Raw genomic sequence first — 24,123 nt, forward strand, 5'->3', positions numbered from 1 at the left:
GGCAGCTGTATTCAGTGAAGAGCAGCGGAAAGACACAAAGTGACTAGCAGGGGGATACAGTGAATGACTGAGCAGCTAATGTTCCAAATATTTCACTTAGGAAGTGGTGGGGACCAAAACAGAGTTAAACACAGTTTGGCTGGACGTGTATAAGCAACTGTTTGCTACCAAGTCAAAGGTTCAGGAGTTAATTTATGTATTTGAGTAAATGGTTAGTTATGTTTACACAGTTAATTATTGACATATTAACATGTTTAAATATTTCAAACAGTTACAATGATCTGCTGAATCGAGCTCTTTGGGTTTCCTCAAGGCCTCCTAGCTTCTGATTGGTTAGTTTACTGACATTAGTGAGGGCTTTAAGCTTGAGAGCTACAGTGATGCTATCTTGGTTTTTTGGAGCCAGAATTGACCCTATTTGGGCAAGAGGCTGATGCTGTGAAGGAGTGAGGGCTGACTGAGAAGCCAAGGACGCTATCGTCAGACATCCTGTCACTCAAAGCGGCCCGCCCTTAATTATGCGCAACTATAGGCCTTTGTAAAACGTCAGCCAGTTAGTTATATAAATATTCACACTGCGTAATGTTGTCATGAAGGTGGAAATTAGCTTTAGAGACTAAAACCATTTTTTGTACAAGGCTGTAAACATGTTTGTTTCTGCTGTGAAGTTTTGCATTTTAATATGGGGGTCTATTACCCTGGAAATCCAGAGTTCTCACGAGAGCACAATTTGAATTTGCTCAGCGAGTCACTCTGACAATCAGTAATGATGCTCATTACCCATGCCGTTGGAGCTGAGCTGCACCAATCACATCGGTGTATCTGATATAGGCGGGCCAGAGGCCGACGAAGTCCAGAATCAGTCAGTAATCATTGCAAGATGGCTACGGATGAACACCAGTTGTTTGAAACAGCTTTGGCCGCTACAATGAACGAGTTAGACTTGGCTTTTTCTCTAAAAGAGGAACAGGAGACGGTGCTCGAGTCTTTCCTTTGCAAGAAGGACGTTTTTGCTGTTTTGCCGACCGGATACGGCAAGAGTCTAATCTACCAGTTAGCTCCGCTGGTAGCTAAGCGCTAAGTATTGTTCTGATTGGTCGTAGTGTTATCCAATTGCGTGCAGTGATATTTTCAAATGCATGCTTGGTGCCGCCCCTCGAGTTGGGCCATTTGCATTACTCATAGCCAGACCCTAAATCTTTCTAGATTGCATGACTCATATTCACCCTGGGTCTGGGTCCATAGCTGCCTGTACCGAAGAGCAGTGTGAAAATTAAGATAGCTCACTCTGCAGCTAAACCTGGGGAGCCAAATGTCCCCAGAATTACTCTTCACACTGACAAAAAAAAAGGCTGCTCAACTTGAAGGAATCTCAATCGACTGAGGGGTCTCCGACTGATGATTCAAATCTCCGACTTTCAGGGGGCAGCCCTATTAAATACCAATTTACTCAAGCAAATAAGTTCTATTTTAAATTAGCCGAAGACACATGCACCACATGCACGTACAATGTAATGACAAAGTGATTAAAATGTGTTTCTTTAATAGAGCAAAATAGATAGTAACTGCTGTTTGAACAACAAGATTCTCCACATGCTGTTATACTTCCTCAAATGTTTCACTCTCAGAACTGAAAGCTCATTTATACATGTTGAGAAAAGTATTAAGAAAATTACCTGACTGTCTGATTTATGAGCTTGAGAGTAAGGTTTCCACTGTTGCTTGGTTCTTGCAGGTGGCTGATCAAGTGAAGAGGGAATGCTGCGAGGGTATGTGGATTAAGGGGAGACTTTGCCCACCTCGCACCTCCAGCCTCCCGCCTTTTGCACAGTAAGCAGCTCCAGCAGTCTTTGGAATCAGCAGGACAGCAATTACTGCCTGTGAGTATTATTGCACTGCCCGAATTATGAGACGTTCCCGCTGATCCGCACGCAGCGCACAGAATTTGAGTTTAGTTGGAGAATCTTACTTCGTCTCTAACTTCTGTGCACTGTTATGCTCTGGATTTTCCAGCACATCTTAAAACCAGCCAACAATTAGCACAGTAAAGAGGAGTAATGAGAAAACAACATGACACCACTTGGCATGCGATAATGTGAAGGTGCTATCAACAGAGTCTTAACAACACCGACTGAACACAAGATATTTCAAAGGTTGAAACATCTGGTCTACTCATCTCATCTGAGTTAATTAGTGTCAATCAACATCACTGCACCGTACATGTCATCCTCCAGAATGCATGAACTCTCAGATGGACTTTAGGGGCTTCTCAAACAGGTGGTTTCAAAACAGTACTTCATGAGGGTTTTACAGGGTTTGCATTCTGAGCTCTGCGTGTGGTTAGGTGTAGGCAACAGAAGCACTTAGGGTAAAGTTAGTGGAAAAACTTACGTGCATGGCAGATGGATTCACACTAGAATCGTGGGATCATGAGATCACACAAATATCAATCAGCTACTGGCAGTTACAGGCATGGTTTCAGTGTGTGTAACAAGGAGAGGCGACTGTTAGTTCAAAATAACAATGGTGGCTCCTGAGGACATTAGCGTAGACGCTGCAATAGCATCAGTTATATCAGAACTGAAAAATATTTCCTGATTTAAAGAAGCAAAGAACAGAACAAGAAGGCTTTTGTTGAGGGAAAGAAGCTTTCACTCTTCTCCCAGCTGGCTTCAACAAGTGTCTTATTTACCAACTGGCTCTGCTGGTAGGTTCGTTGACCTTATTGGTTGAAATTAGCCTGTGACAGACAGATGGTTCATCCAATCAACTGCCTCGTGTTTTTTGTCCTTTTCCAAACAGTTTCAAATGAGGGCTTCTCAGATGTCTCTGTTTAAGAGACCATCTGGAGCATAAGGTTATGGGAAAAAATTGGTTTTGGTTGAATGTCAGTACAGTTAACTAAGACTACGATCTTTCCTGAAACTTAAAGGGACACTTTACCAATTGAAAATATTTGATTTTCCTTTTACCTGAAGTGCTGTGTATCAGTCTGGACTGTTTTAGTGTGAGTTGCAGAGTGTTGGAGATATCGGCCATAGAGATGTCTGCCTTCTCTTGAATATAATGGAACTAGATGGAACTCAGCTTGAGGTGCTAAAAGCACCACAGAATACATTGGATAAACTCAATAGCAATGTCTCTTTCCAGAAATCACAACCCAGTCTCCCAAGGTAATCCATGGACCTTGTGGTGAGCAGTTTCATGTAGGAACCTACCAACCATATCACAGCTAGAAGAAAACGTGCATCTACTCAAGGACGAGAGGCTTGTGCTCATGTAGCAAGATGTAAACATTAATGGCATCCTCTTTGGCTGAGCTTTAACGTTAGCTAGCTCAGAGGTGCTAGGTAAGCTAGCAGTAGATGCACGCTTACTTCTGCGCAGTGACATGGTTGGTGGGTGTAGTTGGAGAGAAAATAGTTCCTACATGAAACTGCTCACAACAAGGTCTGTGGATTATCTTGAGTAACCGGGTCATGATTTCTGGAAAGAGACATTGCTGTTGAGTTTTTCAAATGTATTTATTTGGGCCCCTTGAGCACCACAAGTCGAGTGCTATCTAGTTACATGATACTGGAGAGATATCCGATATCTCCAACACTCGGCAATGTATTTTTGATTTTGGGGTGAACTGTCCCTTTTAATGCTGTGAGTGCCCTGACCAAACCATAACTACATTTTTTTCTTCTTTTAATAATAGTTTAATAATAATAGTTTAATAATGCTTTAGTTGCTATAAGCTGATATTGTATTGCACAAGTGGAAATTGTTGTTGGTGAATATTTTACTGAGATGTTCAGAATTGACACTTTTACAACAGCCAGATGCATTAATTTAAGTTTCGTCATTGCATTTCCTTTAAAACATATTTGCTGTTGTAGGTAACACGTATATAAATGTAATTTCTGGGACAAGAGGTTGATTTGACCGCAATTCTCCACCACTGTAGTCAGTGTTAAATGTGTGTTGTGGCAAAAGCTTTCAGAGTGTTTTAATTTATCTCTGTGGGCCCCCGCATTTAAAGTGCACCTTTCATTTGGCTTTATTTGATTTATTAAATGTGCTAATCATGACACGAATTAACTTGTTTTTCCTGTGATTGCTGCAGCGCCACAAATTCTCCTCCATTTGCGCCTTTTAAGTTGCTTTGCTTAATCAACAGCAGAAAATTGTATTTATGGCTGGTCAATAAGAAAATCATCCCCTGCAATGCAATCCTCTGGTCTCAGAGGTAATGCAATTTGATAAGCATTAGACGAGTAACACTTTCTGACAACACACAGATGAATTATTAATCAGCACTGAAGTGATTTTCACACCCACATGTATACAAACTGCTGGCTTTAACTAGGAGTGATTGAAATGTTACTACGTGATCAAGGTTTTTTTCAGTGATAACAAATATTGGTTGGAGATCCATATCACACACGTGTGCACTCATAAATAGTCTTTTTGAGTTCAAGGTGTGATTGCCAATATTCATATCGGATTATATAGAGATGCTACGTAACTCCTTGATTGCACTCCATAAGAAAGGTTAAACTGCTGACCTAGATAATGTGCTTACAACCCTGGAAGAGCAGCTGTAGTATCATCACCATTATCATCAATCACTTCAATTCACTGTTTTGCATGTGGTGCATAGAAGGAGGAAGATAAAGGATGAAAAGACAAGATATGAGGTTGAGAATAAAAACAGATATTTGCAGATTCAGATATCATCATTGTCTCCGATAATGACCAACACTGTGAAGTACAGCTGAGTCGCATCATAATTTCATATGGCTGCCTGCCTCTTTCGATATTCCACTCTCCATTAAGCCCCAGCGATCCATTTTCATAGGTATTCACTTTTCCTCATTGCCCTAGTTTTACCAGGCCATTGTTTAATTCCTCCCCTGATGGCTCTACCTCACATGACCTCTAACTTGTTTCAATTGATTTTTTTGTGCCGCAGATGACCAGGATATTGACTGAAACTTTTTTTCATGACACCTGATCTTAGCTTTGACTCTATGATGGCTGAAACACGTGGGAAAAAAAAAAAAACTAAAGGGCCCCAAAAAAAATTAATTGAGATCTCTCGGGTTAGTGCACCTCAGTAATATGTCCACTGGACTGTAGCTATCTTCCAGCGGACACCCAGACATCTCCGCTTTTCAAGGGATGAGCATTACAGGAAGTGCCATCACTTCAGCCCCTCTGTGTCAATTGCTCCAAAATGGCCAATTTCCTGTCTAGGATGTGTGTTTTCACATTTTTATCATCCCCTGCCGTAGTTATCTAGTTGCACTTAGGGCCATCAGTCATCGATGCTGCGTTGAGAGGAAGCCGATGTGCAGTAAAACTGACGGACGGCCTTCCGCATGACTGAAGATGTATGAGACACGCAGGCGAGCTAGTGGGGCTTTTCTTTATTGTATTTTCAGCGCCGCCATAAGGTGCCAACAGGGGAAATAGTGACGCTTACCATACCTCTGACTGAACAGAACATTTTGGATGTGGTGTCTCAATCTTTGGAGGATACAGTGAGCTAAAAGCTTCCTGGCCTTTTTCTTTTTCTTTTGTTTGTTTGTCTCCATGAGGCTTGCTGATACTGAAACACACTGTGATTTTACAGCTAAAAAGCAATCAAATAAGTGGAAGTTATTTAAACAGCAGTCTAAAATGATAACAGACAGTTACATGTATTCATCGGCAGACTGTTTTGTCTAAAGTGGCACACGAATGAGATGCAACAGAAGGTTTCTGATGGAGGAGATTCACCAGAGCAACGCCTCTGAGATCCAGATGTATAGCTGCTACTATCTGGTCAGCTCATTATATTTGAGAGAGACTCTGAGACACATTTCTGCAGTCTCACTGTTGACTCTGTCCTTTTTGTAGTGTATCATTAGGGTGTCTTGTGTTCAGATTCTACTTCCATACAGTACACTTATACAACTTATACCATTGTATACTTAAGTGCCACTATAGAATCAGCCTCAGAATGAACACAACATTCATGTCAAGAGGAAAAGTGGTGGTTTTCACATGCTGTGAAGAAAAAGTCTCTTATATAGTCATCAGTCTCTCTTAGTATCTTTCTGTCTGCATGTTTCACCCTTCTATGTTTAGCCAGTTCTTCGTCATTCTAGGACGCAGTCAGACATGCCTGAAATTACCATTTGCAAATACTTGCCTCCCGTTTACTTCCATTCAATGCAAGTGAATGGGTGAGTAAAACATTCTCTTCTGGGGGCTAAGCAAAGTCACATGTTTGCATCGTGTGCCGTTCAACTTTGGTGAGCTTTGACCAGCGAAGCTACTGCCTCAAATAGCAAAAAAAAACCTGTGTGGAGGAGACTATTATATGATATTCCATCCATCCATTTTGATCACTTTATCCGAGGCTACGTAACAGGGCAGCACGCTTAGCAAAGGACTCCAGATGTCCATCTCCCCAGCAATGCTTTCCAACTCCTCCTGAGGGATCCAAAGGCGTTCCCAGACCAGATGAGATATGTAATCCCTTCACTGTGCTCTGGGTCTACCCAAGGCCTCCTACCAGTGGGACGTGTCCGGAACACCTCTAAACGGAGGCACACATGACGCATCCTGATCAGACGCCCAAACCATCTCAACTGGCCTCTTTTCGATGTGAAGGAGCAGCGGCTCTACTCCGAGCTCCTTCCAAATGTCTGAGCTCCTCAGCCCATCTCTAAAGCTGAACCCCGCCACCCTAAAACTCATTTTGGCTACTTGTATCTGTGATCTTACTCTTTCGGTCTCTACCCAAAGCTCATGACCATAGGTGAGGGTTGGGACATAGATGGACCAGTAAATCAAAAGTTTCATCTTCCAGCTCCATTGAAGAGGGAGGTGAAAAACATTATATTTTGTAGTATTTAATCTTAATGACCTTTTTACCTTTACTGGATTATGGAGATCTGCTTTTTATGAATGCACCTGACCAGTCTCTAAAGAAATTGGACATAGTTTATCACTCCGCTTTGCGGTTCATGACAGGTAGTGATCACCGTGTTCATCATTGTTCTTTGTATGCTGCCGCAAGGTGCCTCTCTTTATCTGTTTGCAGGTTCTCCCACTGGTTGACTTTTATATATAAATCTATACTTGGGCTTCTCCCCCCATATTTGTGCCTGTACATATGTAGAATCTCCAGCCATTACAGCCTGCGATCCCAGAACATCATACAGATGCAGGTCCCAAGAGTCAGGACTGAGTTGGGGGAAAAGACGTTTAAATTTTGTGCCCCCTCAAGCTGGAACGACTTGCAAAAGGATTTAGGACTGACTGAACTTATTGGCCTGGGGGAATTCAGATCAGTTTTGAAAGATCGAGAAAGGAGATCTTTCGGCTCTTGTGTTTGCCTAATGTAATCTGTAATTTGTACACTTTTATGCTGTTTGTATAATTCTATGTGGTGTTGTTTGTGCACTGCTTTCTTAGCCAGATCGCTCTTGTAAAAGAGGTTTTTAAATCTTAATTTCTCAATTTTCTCAACTCAGTTTTACCTGGTTAAATAAAGGATGAAAAAATATATACATATATATATATATATTAGCAAGCTAGCAGACATTAGCTGGCATGCTAGCTTTCTGTGTACATTGTATCCATCACTGCCCACAATCAGTACAAGTACAAGCTCAGCAGCCTATTGTCACTCGTCTGCACTTGCTCATGTGCGACCCTGCCCATATAGTTTGTTTAGTACCATAGTTCGTACCAAAGGTATTCCTCAAAAGGGATAAAATTGTGGTATCATCACTCATGTACACACCCTTTTGCATCTAAAATGCAATTAAACAATGAAATAGAGTGATAAAATAAATATGTATATATGGGAAAAAAGTGCATAGAACCACTCAACATGCTCACTCATTTTAATTATTGAGGCTGAGCTCCTCTTCTCTTATGTCCCCCAACTGTTCTGTTCTGTTCTGTGACAATAACTTGGAAGTTATAATTGGCTTTGAATTATTACGGCCAATTAGAATTCAGTGTTTTTAAAATCACCACAAACATCTTGGAGCACCAGAAACTCTTCTCAAACCCTCTCTCAAATCAACATAATCCTCTTAATTTCTACACGGACACACTCACCACTCAACAGTCCACCACACTATCTGGTTTAAATAACAATGGATGCATAATTAATTACCAAAAATGCCAATTATTCATCTCCTAATGTTTAATATGAACTCACAGAGGCCTCAGCTCAGCTTTTGTCAGCTCTATTCTTCTACATCTGGATAAAACTTATTAAAAAGCCCTTGTACTCTGCCTTTAAAGTGGAGATTATACATTCTGCTGCACAGGATAACTGCCATGTACAGCATCAGGAAATGATTCATCATTTGCATAAGAACAATGAAGGGACACCTCTCAGCGAGCTCTAATGAGAAACGTTCTTGCTCGATGACTTGCACTCCACCTTGCATACAAAACCCCCACGACTTGACCTTTGAATTATGAACATTCTCCACTGCATGAAACTGCATCCATGTCGACACGACGGGAGAAATGGAAAGTAAAACAATCTGAGATGCACTGAAATGCCATTACTGGCTGTGAGTCATGGTGCTCTTAATTTTTCTCTGTTATAAGCTGAGAAAGTATCCCTGGCTTCACTTTACTTTATTAAATCTGTGCGTCAGATTCTTAAAAGAATGCTAACACTTCCAAGCTGTGCTGGGAAAGTTAGCTTCAGCCTCTTCTTATATTCATCTTAGTGACTGCATTTCAAACATGCTGCCCTGTCAATTCTCTAATGCAAGATTTATCTGTACACATCATTAGACATCTTGACTGTATGTGATTGATCTGGAATTCATGAATTTCTCCTCAAAGAACGGTTGACTGAAGCTGCCTGTTTATTTTCAGTACCTGCAGCATAATTGGTTTCTCGTGCTTTAGGGCAGCGCATGGTTCTTTATCCAATTAGGGACAATTTCCCTTCAGTTGGACCCTTTAGTTTTCAATGCGTGTTGTCAAAAGTAGATAATTATATTCTGATTTCACCAAAGGATGTCTTCACGCCAATCGTTTAGAATCAAAAAAGCTACACTGGAATCTCGGTTGGTATTTTTGGAGAATCCATGTAAGCTCTGTCTGAGCTCTGAGAACAAAATACTTTACAAGATATTCCTGCCTGGACTGACATTCAAAGCTGTTTTGACAAATAGCAATTTTGACAGCAATACTCTCAAAATGTTCTCGCACAGTCGATGCTGAAGCACTTTGATGAGGAAACAAAGACAGAGGCAGAAGTGTTGTACCTTTTTATCCAACATTGTTTCCTAATCTGATCAGATATGTGCTCTGGTTAAAACTAAAGATTAAAGCAAATTGCCAATACGAAACATTTATCACTGTTAAAAACAGCTTTGGGTGATCTACCTTGAATCCCACTGGCCTATTTTGTTGTGTGGGGGTGTATCTTTAGACTAGTCTTTTTGACATCACATTGAGGTACTGCATTTCCTGTGGCATTTTATGAGAAACTTTTTTTTATTTTTCCCCCAGTGCTGAGACAACGTCAGTCCCAGCTTTCTATGTTTCTTCCTAGCCTCACTATTTTTCACGTACATTGCAAGCAGGAAAAACAGAATAGGCCAGTATGTCAGTGACTTCATTGACTTTGTTGAGCCTCGATTAGACACTAATGCAATGAAGACATGAGACACAGCTCTTAGTCTTACAATGTATGACTTATTTTAGCATGAGTTGTCCTCTTTTGTATCTCGTTTTTGGGGCAGCAACCTCTTTAAATATTAGTGTGACACCTGTGTCAATGATAAATTAATTCCTTTTTGTATTTTAATTTATTTATAAACCCATGGACTTCAATAGCTCAGATGTGTTTGAGCAAGATTTGTGCTCATATTCAAAATATTGAGATTTTGAGTTGTAATATTTTGGGGAAAAAAGTTGTAATATTCCAAGAAAAAAGTAGTAATATAATAAGTACTCGTACTCGTCGTCCACTTAACCGGGTCCGGGTCGCGGGGGCAGCAGCCTCAGCAAAGAAGCCCAGGCAGTCCTCTCCCCAGCCACTTACATCAGCTCTTCCGAGGGAACCCCAAGGCGTTCCCAGGCCAGGGCGATGTAATACCTCCAGCGTATCCTGGGGTGGCCCCGAGGTCTCCTCCCAGTTAGACATGCCCGAAACACTTCCCAAGGGAGGCGTCCGGAAGGCATCCTTACCAGATGCCCGAACCACCTCAACTGGCTCCTCTCGATGTGGAGGAGCAGCGGCTCTACACTCGGATGTCCGAGCTCCTCACCCCATCTCTAAGGCTGAGCCCAGCCACCCTGCGGAGGAAACTCATTTTGCGATCTTGTTCTTTCGGTCACTACCCAGAGCTTTGGAGGGGGGTTGGAACGTAGATCGACCGGTAAACCGAGGGTTTCGCTTTCTGGCTAAGCTCCCTTTTCACCACAACGGACCGGTTAAGCGCCTGCATCACTGCTGATGCCGCCCCAGTCCGCCTGTCAATCTCCCGCTCCATCCTACCCTCACTCGTGAACAAGATCCCGAGATACTTAAACTCCTCCACCTGAGGCAGGACCTCCCTTCCGACCTGGAGTGGGCAGTCCACCCTTTTCCGGCTGAGGACCATGGCCTCACACTTGGAGGTGCTGATTCTAATATAATAAGTATAAAGTCATAATACTTGACAATAAATTTACCTGCATCATAGTCCGCAGTACATTATGTTATTCAACCATCTGGCAGACACAGAACGCCGTTTGGGACTGTCTGGATGAGACAGAGTTTGGGGAAATGGTTGTGTGCTGCTCATCACTGGAGATAGAAAACGGAAAACACTTCTGTTCTGGCATAAATCTCATCACTGTGTGGCTTAGTGTCCATGCAAATATTAGCTTCATTACCTTTAATACAGAGCTATGTCTTCACCGAGCTTTTCACTGAGCATCCTTGAGCAGTGATGCACATCTAGTTGACATAGATTTGGTGCTTTTTAAGCCCAGTTTAGACCAGTGGTTCAAGATGAGAGGACACTGTTTAAGAACGTTGCAGAGAAAAGTTGCAGCGGTGTGAACTGGCTGAGCTCGACTTAAGCTGGCTGATGGTGTCACCTGCAATTCCATTGGTCAAATCGCCAGCAGCTGGTTTTGAAACATAAAGCTCGTCACCTGTTTCCACAGCCAATCGGCTTGTAGTAAAGTCCGCTGGTCAAGTCATACAGTCCATCTGAGGCTCGTTTGGTCTTGTTTTTCACCGTTTCATCACTACTATAAATGCAGCTGTAGCCAGTATCTCACTATCAATATCCTCATTCATATTTTTAGGAGCTCCAAATTATATTAAGCCACAAAATAAGCCTGAAAAGCTGCAAAAAAGAACACAAGTACAGAGAGTTGTTGCATTGAGATGATGCGCCATCTCATCTAGTTGCATTGGTGTGAACTGACAGGTTTGTAGAACGTTGCAGAATGGCACATTGCAAGTAATTGCATGGTTCAACTCATCTCGTTGCGAATCTTTCGTCTGAATTTGGTCTGAGCCACAGCCTCTCACATGTTAAGGCCCTGACACACCAAGCCGACGGTTGGCAGTTGGTTAATGTTGGGCCGTTGCCCTAGTCTTTGTGGTGTGTCCCGCACCATTGTGGGAACTCTTCAGCCTTTGTTGGCTTTTTTTTTTGGCCGATTTAGCGTGTTTAATTGCCGTCAGAGATGGCAGAGCCCACCTCTGAATGAAGTCTCTCTGATTGGTAGTTTAGTGCAGAAGAAGAACAAAGGAAGTGAGCAAAGTAATGAACGGCTAAGGTCAAGAGGGAGTGGGATCAAAACAAACTTTTAGCTATTGAGTCCTTTAGCAGAGATGGTTTGTAATTGTTTTTGTTATTGTTCAGAATGTACTTTGTTCTTTTAACATCTAAATGTGTTGCTAACTGGCTGACTAGCATCATAACAGTTTTCCAGTTTCCCTTTTTGAATGACGAATACGGATTACCGTCACTTGCTGATATGGAGAGTTATTTCCTCTCACGCAAGCACAGAGCATACGTGCTGGTTGGCAATCAGCTTTAGTCTTTGTGGTGTGTTCAAGTGCAACTTTTTGACTAAAACACAGGCAGCATGAGGCAACATGATGATCGCCTTATGTCAGTGCTAGTTTTTTTTATGTTGGTTTGCTGTGTCTTAAGCAAGAAACTGCGAAGCCAATCCTTTTAACAACATCCAGTTAGGGAGGTGGAACTTGTGGGAGAGAACGTAATGTACCAAAAACATTGACGAGACACTGACAGACAACTGTGTTAATATTATATGTTTTGATAATCAAAGTTATTGCTTTGACTTAGTAGTCGCTGAATATTGGTAGGGAAATATACCAGTCTGTACCAAGTCCTACACCCTTGCATGGGGGCTTGGATTTTAAAAAAGCCAACAAAGACACCAATGAACATATCAGAACACATGCTTCTAATTTTCATGGCAGTGAACTGGCAGTGGCAGCCGATAACTGCCAGTGACACTACAAGCTGTGTGCTCTACCATTTGCATTAACCAACACTGCCAAGCTGGGTGTGTTGATCCTGATGTGGGTGCACTATGAATGTTTTGCCTTCTCTTCCCCCAGCTGGAGAACTTCCGAACAGTGCACACAGACTATAGTATTATACCATATATTATATGATGTCAACACATATCATGTCAGAAAAGTGTGATAAATTCCCTGTGAAGTAGTTACAGCAGAATAAACAGGTAAATTAGGAAAAGAAGGTGAGGACAAATATTTGTTTGTCGGCGGATTGATGAATCTCAGTGGTACAATTAAATTTCAGAGATAAAGTTTCGTGAAACCTTGATGAGATTCATGGTATCAGTTGCTGAGGTGGTGAAAAGACAATCCTCGCAGTTCACTGTTTTTAATTAGCATCACCTTTTCAGTCCTGTTGCTGCAGGCTTTGTAGATACCACAACTGTTTTTTCCCCTCATAGCCTTTACCTGCGAAACCGCTTAGTATTTAGTGGCAGAGCATTTCCTGTTTGTTTACTAGAAGCAGTACTTTATTAAACTGCAACAAAAACAGATTTAATAAAAAGCCTCAGCAGTTTTCTTTTCGTAGCAACAGGTTGATGTGTCTGTATTTGTTTCAACACCCAAATCAGTATTTTATGTACAGTCATTTCCATTTATTTTCCTTCACAAAAATATTGATATACTTTTTTAGCTTTACAAAGTCATGACATCCACAACAGCAAAGTAGAATAAGACTGCATCCATACTAATGCTTTTATTTTACACTATCTCCGTACACACAAGCATTTACGCATCGTTTCAGAAATAATCTCTGTCCATACTAACAAGTCTGAAAACGCACATCACATGACCATTCACATACACTGGAAATACATGTGCTGGTGTAAACAGGAAGCAGATTGTCAACTTTGTGATTGGTTGCTTTAAGCCCCATTTCCACCAAACACTTTCAGTATGGTACCTTTGGAACCAAAAGTAACTCTTTAGACATGGTACCTTGGGGCGTTGGTGGCTTAGTGGTAGAGCGGGCACCCCATGTACAAGGCTGTTGCCGCAGCGGCCTGGGTTCGACTCCAGCCTGTGGCCCTTTGCTGAATGTTACTCCCTCTCTCTCTCCCCCCTTCACGCTCATCTGTCCTATCAATTAAAGGCTTAAAAATGCCTGAAAAAATATCTTAAAAAAAAAGATGGTACCTAGACCCTGGGTCCATTTAGCTTTTTCACCACAAACAGGACTCTTAAATGTGTGCGTTCCATCCGGCACTCGCTGTATTTCGTCACCACTAGTGACATACATGGAACAACTGCACCTCGTTTCTCATCCACAGAACGAGGCTGCACACCAGCATTTTAAAACAAAATAGAGCAGGCTGCAGGGAGACTCTCTCGGGATGGGGTATTTAAAAATAGCGGGTTTGTGCATTTAGTGCAACTTCGTTTTTTGAAATGAAAACGTATTCGTATGGATGTAGTACACCGTCAGCACATCTTCATTCTTGTAGAATACTATTATGATCCAGACCATGCAATGTTTTAACTGCACTTAAAGAGCAGGAAATAGTACACATTTAATAATAATTTTAAGACAGTATGTAATTAGCCTATGGCTGCAGTTAACTCTGTACCTCCACTACTACTACTGCTGTTTTTATGGTATAATAACTTCAGCCATTAACATAAACTGGATGTTATGACTTAGCAAAGCTTTACAAGTCTGTATTTTATTGCAGGAAACTGTAACCGTCTTCAGTTTTTCAAGTAATAACTTTATTCCCAGTGGTGGAGAGTTTGGGCAGTTATCTAAGAAAGCAGCTGCCTCATTGCAGCAGGGTTTTTGTCTACTGCTACATTATCGCTTTCAAAGAAAGCTCCCTGTTATGTCATGTGCTTCTCCACATATGTCGCTCCCTCCTCCCACTCACCACTTGAGCTGCCCACTGGTGTATTCAGTTTACTTGACAGATGGAGGAGGCATGTTTGTTTGTCATAAAGCACTGCTCTCAAGTGTTTGGGTTATATCAAAGGTTGTCAACACACGATATGCAACCTTGTTACCAAAGGCCCCGTGTCCCTGCCCTTCAACACACAAAAGAAAACTTAAAATCCCACCTCAGTAACAAATGAAAATTTTTCATTCATGACCTTGCCTAAGGCACTAAATATGCCAGGGCCACCAGTGTTTACTCCTCTTCCTGTATTCAAGCTGCAGAGCTTCAGCATCATGCAAGCTGTCATTGAATGCATATTGTCTCTTATCAAGAGCTTCAACTGTCCGTATCTTCCTGCTGGGGTTGTTAGGGGGAATAATAACATCTTAAAAGCAAAAACAGGCACCAACTGTTGTTGTGAAATTCACAAACTATGAAATATGTAAAACTTGACAACTGTTCCTCAAGGAATTCATTCGTTTTTCAAGTGTGATGTTTTAAATAACTCCCATTATGTTTAGTTAAGCTGTTCAACCAGCTCACCAATGTGTGAAAAGGTAATCAAAGCAGTTGCGCGTTTGTGCTCAGTGTAAAGTGTGTTCAGTGATTATGAGACGTTCCAAAGCTTATTCATGCAGTGCACTAATGGTCTAACAAGGAAGTGCCATAATACTTTTCCCACTGGACTGAAGTGCTATCTTTTGGCCGAGGTAAAGGTTTGGTGTTAACATCTGTCTTCAACTCCAATTACCCAAGTTCACATCCCACTTTGTGGTTTCTACTGTGAGTCGAGTTTACATTTCTAGCAAAGAAAAAAGTTTTGTTGATGTCTTTTTATATCACTTAATAAATAATCCTCAATTTACCAGATGGTTTAATTTCCCAAAGTAATCATTTGCCAAAGGTAACATCTCCTGAACAGAATAAGCGGTTACAGAAAATGAATCAATCAATCAAATAAGGTATTGCAAGATTGCCAAGACAAATGAAAAAAGATAAGTAAACATTTTGCTGATACGTTAGGTATCAACATTTTTGTGTCATCCCGAGTATGTTAGTTCAACCCATTCTCACTCCCAGGTCAAATAGTGATGCCCTGTCACAACCCTTGGCGTCTGATAGCTGATAGCGACGCACCCTTTGGCGAATCTATGTGACACACAGTTAAAAAAAACATTGTGACGTGTGTTAATTTTGCGAAACAGTTGCAGTTAGGTTTAGGCAGAAAAACTGCTTGGTTAGGTTTAGAATGAAGGTGATATAAATACGTCATGTGATATCAGTGCCATCAACCATAGGAACATTTTAATAATTGTAACTGTTGGTTTTCATGCGGGTGCGTAACTTAGCGTTATGTTAAAGTAGCTTTGACTTGTGGTTTCACATTGGACACCAAGAGCGGCCTCGTAGGTGAAAGTACAGTTTGTTTGACCCAACGACCTCTCCTTCCTCCCGATGCAGACTTTGTTGCTCTTTATACTCGGTCGGTTGCTCTCAGCTTCAAGTATTGCAACAGATTGGAGTAAACTGAGAGCCCAGTGCATCTTACAAAGACACCAAAGGTTGCCTTTGGCATTGATGTCACACTAGGATGCCTGTCAACATGTCAGTATTTGACGACCTTGGAATGAAAACGGACTTGCTAATAGCAACATTTCTTCGTTATGTTAAAAGAAAATGTAATTCTCTTCTGCATTATGTTTCCCTTAAAAACATATTTGCTGTTTTTCTTTTAGTTCGGTAGAAACAGAATTTCGAGAACAAAGGGCTGAGTTCAGACAGCAGGTGTCCATCATACAGAATCTGCATTACAAGGAAATCTGGACTGCCCTCAATTATGCTGTTAATGATAAATTGATAGGAGATGTTTACCCTGTTCCAACCCAAATGTCATCCAGCTAACCAGAGCACATCTGGAGTTCAGTAATTCTTGGCATAAATAGGCAGCTATGGCAGCATCAGAGAGCTTCATTAATTTATGGGGAGGTCACGTTGCCCAAGAGTTTAGCTTGACTTTTGAAAAGTCTTTTCTTCTCACAGAACTGAATATCAGTAAGTTTCTTTGCCTTTCAGCTCGACCTACTTTTGACACGAAAAGAAAATGATAAGAGAAAAATCAGCCCCTCGCACAGTATTTTCCCTTTTCTGTCAATAGCCACAGATTGCAGTTCAAAAGTAGCCTTGTTTTGCGTTTTTGAAATAAAGCTGAGGCAAAATAGGCCCAGATCTCTCGGAGCAAAATGTGTGTTTGTTGAAGATTTCCTCTAATCCTTGCTGCTAAGCGCAAAACAAGAATCCAAGGTCAGCTTTCCAAAGGATGCAAGGGCCATATTTCTATCATGTAAAGGGATTTACGGGGTGCAGCCTTGTGGTACATAAGTACTCTACTACCATTGTCTCACTGAATACACACCAAGTGTTCATATTTACGTGAGCACACAGACACAACTTGCGTAACACTGAAAGCAAAGGCACAAGCTTGAAAAGGTGCCACCCAGGGAACCCTTTGAAATGTCTTTGTGTGGCTGACACACATACTTTAGATTAAAGAAAAAACATACACTTTTTGATATTTTAATGTGTGTTAAAGAAAAGTAAGAGTTATATAAGTGTATCACAGACAATCGAGGCTTCTGGAGCTGAAATCTGGCAGAAAAGCTCTAATGCAGATAAAGAGAAAGCTGACAAAGATTCCTGGAATGCACCTTCAGCACCGACGCCCGTCCTGTAATTCACGTGTATAAACACTATGTCTGCTGTTGGTTTTGCCGGAAGCTGTTGCCACGGCAACAGGCTGTGTCTGTAAGTATACAGGAGTGTTTGCGAATGGAATATGAAGATACACAAAAGCTCGTCTCTAATAAGAGCAGAACTGGAATTTGGAGTATTATCTGTGTGAATGTCAGCACACTCGTTGACACTCAGCGGGACAAGAAAATCAAATTCATCATGTTTTCCTTCAATTTGTAGCTGTTTTTTCTAAGCATTTATGTGTTTGTTACACTCACTTAAATAATGGGATTGATATTAAAATGTCCCTTGGAATTAATCTCTATTGCTTATGATGTATGTTTTAATGGTCCTCTAAATGGATATTCAATTGTCATTAATCTTAAATATGAAATGGCTTTGGTAATTATTTCTACGAGGATCTTGCTCAGAGGAACTGACAGTAGGATGTCAGTGTGTTTGCGAAATTAATGAAAAATCACAGCAGGATGCCGTAATTTTTTCCTTTTTATGGTTATGTCACAAGTTCAGAGTTTGCAGATCAAAAAAGTGCAGCTGGGTTAAAATTAAGTAGATCCGCTACAAATGTTTGAGTTGTCGCAGTTTGTTGGATTTATGTCCAGAGTTTGCAAACAGATTCGGGGCTCAAAGGTGAGCACCATCTGCCTCTTGTTAAGGTTTAGAGTTATCTTGTGAACGTTGTTGCGGTGAGATTCTGCTTTTAAAATGATTGCAAAGCATCAACTCATGAAGGTCATCGCCTCTCATATTGGTGGGTGCACTACACTACCAAAGATTATACTACTGAGCTTCATCCAAGGTTGGCCGTAATGGTTTAGAGCTGATTGTACATCAAATATTGATGCGTTTAACTGACGAGAAATGGCTTTCCGTGGATAGAGTACAGCAGAGAGAGCAGATGCAGTTTACCAAGAGGCCAGAGTTACAGAGTCGTGGGGGAGATTCTAATGCGCAGTTATGGATTACAGTTAAAGTGAGCTAAATTGCAAAAATACAACGAAAATGGAACAGAATTAAATCTGCTGCGTGGTGAAACCAATTCAGAAACTGATTTTATATCCTGCGTGTTGTGAACACACATGGCTTTGTACAGTTAACCTGATAAGTGCCGTTTTTTCCTCCATTGAGATTTGTTGATAAGGCCTTCTTGACACATGGTTTTCATTATGTTCATTTTGTTTCTGACGTCTGGCTGATGTTCTTATCAGGTCTGATTTACGATAATTGAGCCAGGTGGATTTAAGTGTCTTGTTCAAGGTCAAGGACACTTTCACTGGGCATAGCTGTCAATGGACACACAGGCTGTTGTCAATTTGATCTAGCTCATCCTTTGGTTATAGGTTGCTGTGTTTGTTTTCTAGGTCACCATGTTGTCCATGCTTGTGAGGTTAGTCATGATGATTGTACCCCATGCCTTTAAGATTTTTGTTTTAAATCTTTGATTAGACCACTCCATTCAAAATACAGTACCCATAGGCTCAGGACACCTTATTTTTTTATGTCAGAAAAAAAAATGCCTGTGACTTCAGTGTTTCCTCGTTTTATCGTCATCATTTTACTGGTTTGCTTGTGATTTCACTCTGTAACACATGAAGGAACCTCACCTCTCAGTAATGGATGTAGCTCTATCAACACCAAGCAGCAACCTCCAAGGCTAAAGCATAAAGCCAACATGGAAGTGCCAGAAAACTGCAGTTTCGTGAATGGCCACTTGAGGCTGGCTCCAAAAGCTAGTCCAGTTGTCTTAGTCTGGGGCCGTTTAGTGGCCGTTTTGGTTGGATGGATGCGCCTTTCCATCAAAATAAAAGCACCAAGCTAATAAAAATGCGGTGAAACTTTTTAATTTAAAGAATATAATTTACAAGAAAAGCCTCAAGCCATTAAGTTAACCTTTTTCTTTTATTGTAAATCGATGGTGCGCCAGAATTTAAAGTTTTACTTTGGTGAATTTGGTGAATTCCGGATCCGCTCTCTAGACCAGAACCAGACAAAATTCAGAGTGAATGGAAACCAGGCTCTTCGCCGTACGTGAAGAGCCTGGTGACGCAAGGCTACAGTTGTCTGGACACGGTGGTGGCTGAGCCAGTGGCTTGTAGCTAAAGGTGCTAACTCAATAAACAGTGCAAAACAATAACAATGCTTCTAAAGGTGTTAACCGGGGGGAACCAGAGGGTGGGTGCTAGGCTCAAACTGCAACCTCTGTGGCTGAAAGATGAAGCTAACGTGGAAGTGCCAAAATCTGCAGTTCCTTTAATGGCCACTTGAGGCTGGCTCCAAGAGCGAGTCAGTCCCCAAAGACACCATTGCTAAAATGCCCAACTTTAAAGTGAAAATAAACACATTTACAGTCTGGTACAAAAAACTGTTTTGGTCTCTTTAACTGTATTGTCAGTGAACCTTCTGAGATGAAGTGGAACTGAATTTTGTAACGTTACCTTTGTTAAATGTTGCTGCTGTTCCTGGCTTCATAAGTAGGGGAAAAGTCTGCTAGCCACTAGGCTAATTTAAACAATGTAAAATGCCATAGGCTTATGCGAAAATCATTAGCATGTTGTATTTGTGGGAAAATGTGTCCAGCAATCCTGCGAGTTATAGTGAAGCTGATTTGTGTATTTGTGGTTGAAATTGTCTCTATTAAGCCATGTTTAATGTGTGTTTTAAATCAACTCAACTTTACAGCACTTCACAGAAACCCCGCCACCGACTAGTGTTTTGGAGGTGTAACTGCAGAGTGACACAGACACACCAGTGCAAGTATAAATGCTCACAACGGTGTAGACTACGTGCGTAAGCTACGGCGTAGGCTCTGCATAGAGCTGACACAGTATAAGTCCCGCTTAAATGGCCAGAAAAAGAGGTGGGTATACCCAGAATACCTGCGTATACTCTTCACTACTCCACTGGTGCAAATATGGTCACTTCCGGCAAGATGGCTATGGCCAAAATGCCGAACTCAAGGCTTCAAAAGAGGGGTCGACAAACCAATGGGTGACATCACAGTGGCTCAATCTATTATTTCATACAGTCCACGTACATCACAGGAAGCTGCTGTGCACTCGTGATTTGTTTTTCAATCTGCTTTGAGGGGGAGATGAAGAAAGAGAAGATCAAACTTATTTCCATCAATACCGACCTTGCCTCCACTAACTGCCTGATTCTCTAATACACAGGAGCTAACTATTCTATTTCCGTAACCTGATTAATGCACCCCCACACCTCACTACCACCTCTGCACACACACAAAAACGTAATCATTCCTGTCTTGTCTCTGCTATGACCTCACAGCATTCTTCAAAATGTGTGGTTTGGCTCCTCTGTCTGCCCAGAAAAGACACCTCGGAACCTATGACGCACTTCATGTGGCATTTTTATCAGTGTTTGGTATGATGTACTGTCCTTTTCTGCTGGGCCCATTCAACTAAATTGCTCTATTCCCCTGAGTCCACAGCTACTGGCCTACACTGCTTGCCATGTTACAAATGAAAATGGCAGTTTTATATTGTCTTCCTGTGTGGCCTTTATTTGTCTTAATAATATTCCTACTTTTCCCTGTTTCTTTTTCATCATCTGTGAGGCACATTTTATTGCGTCCATTGTAGGAAATATGCCGTATGAAGAGTTTCACCTACCTGACCTCCCTCTTAACATTGGACTTACTTTTTCTGTACTTCAGCCAAGCAGATACTATATCTTGCCTTTCCATTTCATATGTTAAAACAAATTTTACCCTTTTGACCTCCTGAAGTGAAAAGGGAACTTGCGGAAATGTAGCTTATGGATGACCATCATCTGCTCTCTCACAACCATTCACATAAAGGAGAGGTTTATCTAAATGGCATGGGCCATAAATCTTTAAAACCGTTATTTGCCAGTCACTGCCGCGTTGCAAAGGGCAATGCATCAAGCACCACTCCAGCCTGCCCTCGTATGCTACTTATCAGGTGACCCTATAACATGCTATATACAGCATATGTGTGTTAGACCATGTGCTGTAGGTGTCAACGTAATGAGTTATCTTGTGCCTTGATCTCCATATTACCTCATGGGGGAGCTGTAGCTGTTTGTGTTTGGCCCTTCTGATTGGGCAGGAAAGTTCCATGCCAAGGTCATTAATATTTGATATCGTAGTGAGCTATGTGGAGAATGATGAAATATCATTAGTGCTTTATGGCAATCCAGATGCGATGTTAAATCAATAAGTGCACTTCCATGGAAATAAGCAATGACACGTTTTTCCCCACTTAAAATGTGTTACTGCTGAAAATAGCATTACTTGGCCTGTAATTTCCTGCCTGGAAATAACCTAGAAACGTCAACTGTTATGCACATTTCCTGTTAAAGTAGCCTTTCCATACAAAGTGTTATTTACTCGGACAGGACACAAGCACTGTCACATTTGTGAGGAAGCTGAGAATTGGCCTGTTTTGCTAGGTTACCCTTAGACAAGGAAGGTGAACATAATTGCTTTGAAGCAAATAAACAATGCAGAAAATGCAATCAGCTGGGCATCTGTGTATAATCTGATTTCCAGGGACTTCTTTTGGTTGCTCCAGATGAACGATCCATTAAACCTTACCTGGGATTAACATGGTTGATATGTACATACAACAGTTTGTCTTTATTTATTTAACCTTTATTTAACCAGGAAGTCCCATTATGATTGAAAATCTCTTTTACAAGAGAGACCTGACCAAGGTGGCAGCCGATCAGAACACATTCAAAATGCAACAAATACAAGATATAATACAAAAATCCACAATAAAACAACAACTATTCAAACACAGTGGCCTCTCAAGAAAAACAAGCACATGTCTCTGTCACCACATTCTTTATGATGCCCTTAAATACATTAATGGATATTAACTTTTCTAATTTTAGAAGTGATTTTTGGAGATTGTTCCATGTCCAAGGTGCAGAGTACTGTAGGAGAAAGCAGTTTAACCCGGATCTGTTAAAACCCGGGGTACATTAAAAAACAACCACTTGGAGGAGCGTAGCTGGTAACTACCAGAGCTGACACACAGAAGGGTGCAGATATAGGCCAGAAGTTTGCCCAGTATTGCTTTATAGATAAAAAATATACCAGTGCTGTTGTCTGCGAGTGATCAGTGATCCAACCCACCAAATCATAAAGAATGCAGTGAGGAGTAAGGGACTTTGCATTTGTAATCAAATGTAGAGATGCATGGTACACTGAATCAAGACTACGTAAAATGGAGGAGGCTGCATGCATATACAATTTGTCACTGTAATCAATCACAGACAGAAAATTAACTTCCACAAGTTTTTTCTGAGCACTGAAAGTAGACTTACTTACAATTTTCCCTTTTAGCTTCCGAACTAGAGTATCAATATGTACATTAAATGAAAGCTTGTCATCTATCCATACACCCAAATACTCTTATGAGGACTCTCTTTCAATGGATTTACCTTCAGAAGTGAGATCGAGCTTTTGAGGAGACCATGAACTTCATTTTATTTGCATTTAAATCAATTTTAAAGTCAGCAGAGCTGTTTGTAAACACTGTAATGCAGTCGATGTGTGTAATAATAGATTCACAAAATGACATAATTTCAGGATTTTTCAGGCCGACCTTGGTTTGAAGAGGAGTTCCACCTATTGTCATTGTGCTAACATGTTATTCAGATTCTTTCAAGTGTGTGTTTTTCACAGCAGATATAGATTTATCATTTACTATCAAACTCCTTATTGGCACAGGCTCACATTTGGGAAAACAACAGTTTTGCCTAATTGGTTTACCAGTACACATGTTCTGTATGTCAAAATCTGATATATTATGAATAAATATATTGTGTGCACATCCTCTAAAAATAATTTCAGAGTGTTGATGTCGTGACGTATTTGTGCAGGGCCTGATGATCAAAGCCGATGACTAAAAATCACATGTGATACACCGAGCGGAAACCAAACCTTCTTCTTCTCTCGGTGTGTCTCACTCACTTACTCACATACACAGAGAAAAGACAAACAAAGCCAATATTCAGCTCCAACAAGCTTTGCTTATTGCCTTGTCGAGCAGTAGCCTATTTTCTCAAGCCAGGGTAGATGGAAGGGAATAAAAGAGACAATGATCACGGAGGTATTCCTCTTCAAGGTCAAGAGTAGACGTGTAAGAGAGAGACGGAGAAGTCAAGAAATTGCTTTTTTATCCCTCGTGGCAAACGTAAATCTCCTATGGAAAGTAAAAAAAATAAAAATGAAAGTTGATGTTTTTATTTCTCAAATATTTCTTTACTAACCTGTTTTACTTTCTGTACACATATCGAAAAAGACTGACAGTTTTAAAAAGGTGGATCTTTGAATAAGTGCAATGGGTTAATTCTGGAGGCTGTAGATTCACAGGAAACACAACACTGCAATAATAAAAACTTAAACAGGAACTAAAATCAAATAGTGAATGTCTTTTTTGTTTTTTTTTAGGGTTTTTCAGAGTAAGAACAAACTCCTAATGAACACATAATTTGTCCTAAAATTACTGGTAGTAGCTTGACTCAGGTTGAGTTGGCCGTCCTTTGTTCTTTTCCACCCTGGAGAGCAGTGGAGTGTGCCAGTGTGATGCAAAGACAGTAAGCAGACCTTAATTGATACAGCCAATTATTCTGTCTGCTGGCAACTAAGCGTGGCAAGTTACAGCGAGCAGCACATCGGTTTAATGAGACTAGGTGTCCCAGTACTGGTTTCAGTGAGTTTGATGAGGGCAGCCAACGGGGAGAATACTGCAGTTGCCTGCGATGATAGAAGACACAGATCACAGGAGGAATCCATTAGACCCGTAACTTGCAGTCTAGGAACACTTGTGTGGTCTTCCAGCACCCTTATCAAGTTGACATCATCTGAGACACCTGCACCCAGAAGATTTATATGTTCCCTGTGAGGTTTAAGAGTGTTAAATAGCACATGTA

General features: G+C 41.0%; 1 protein-coding gene across 1 annotated transcript in view; it reads left to right on the forward strand.

The window, feature by feature from the left end:
- lingo1a (leucine rich repeat and Ig domain containing 1a) overlaps window positions 1-24,123 on the forward strand; it is a 204,465-nt gene that overhangs the window by 107,416 nt on the left and 72,926 nt on the right. Inside the window, exon 2 of the mRNA XM_050072683.1 lies at window positions 1,736-1,880. The gene's annotated coding sequence lies outside the window, so the exon portion shown is untranslated. The remainder of the gene's footprint in view (window positions 1-1,735; window positions 1,881-24,123) is intronic.

Source organism: Epinephelus moara, chromosome 20 (assembly GCF_006386435.1).
Source record: "Epinephelus moara isolate mb chromosome 20, YSFRI_EMoa_1.0, whole genome shotgun sequence".
NCBI classification, from domain to species: Eukaryota; Metazoa; Chordata; class Actinopteri; order Perciformes; family Serranidae; genus Epinephelus; species Epinephelus moara.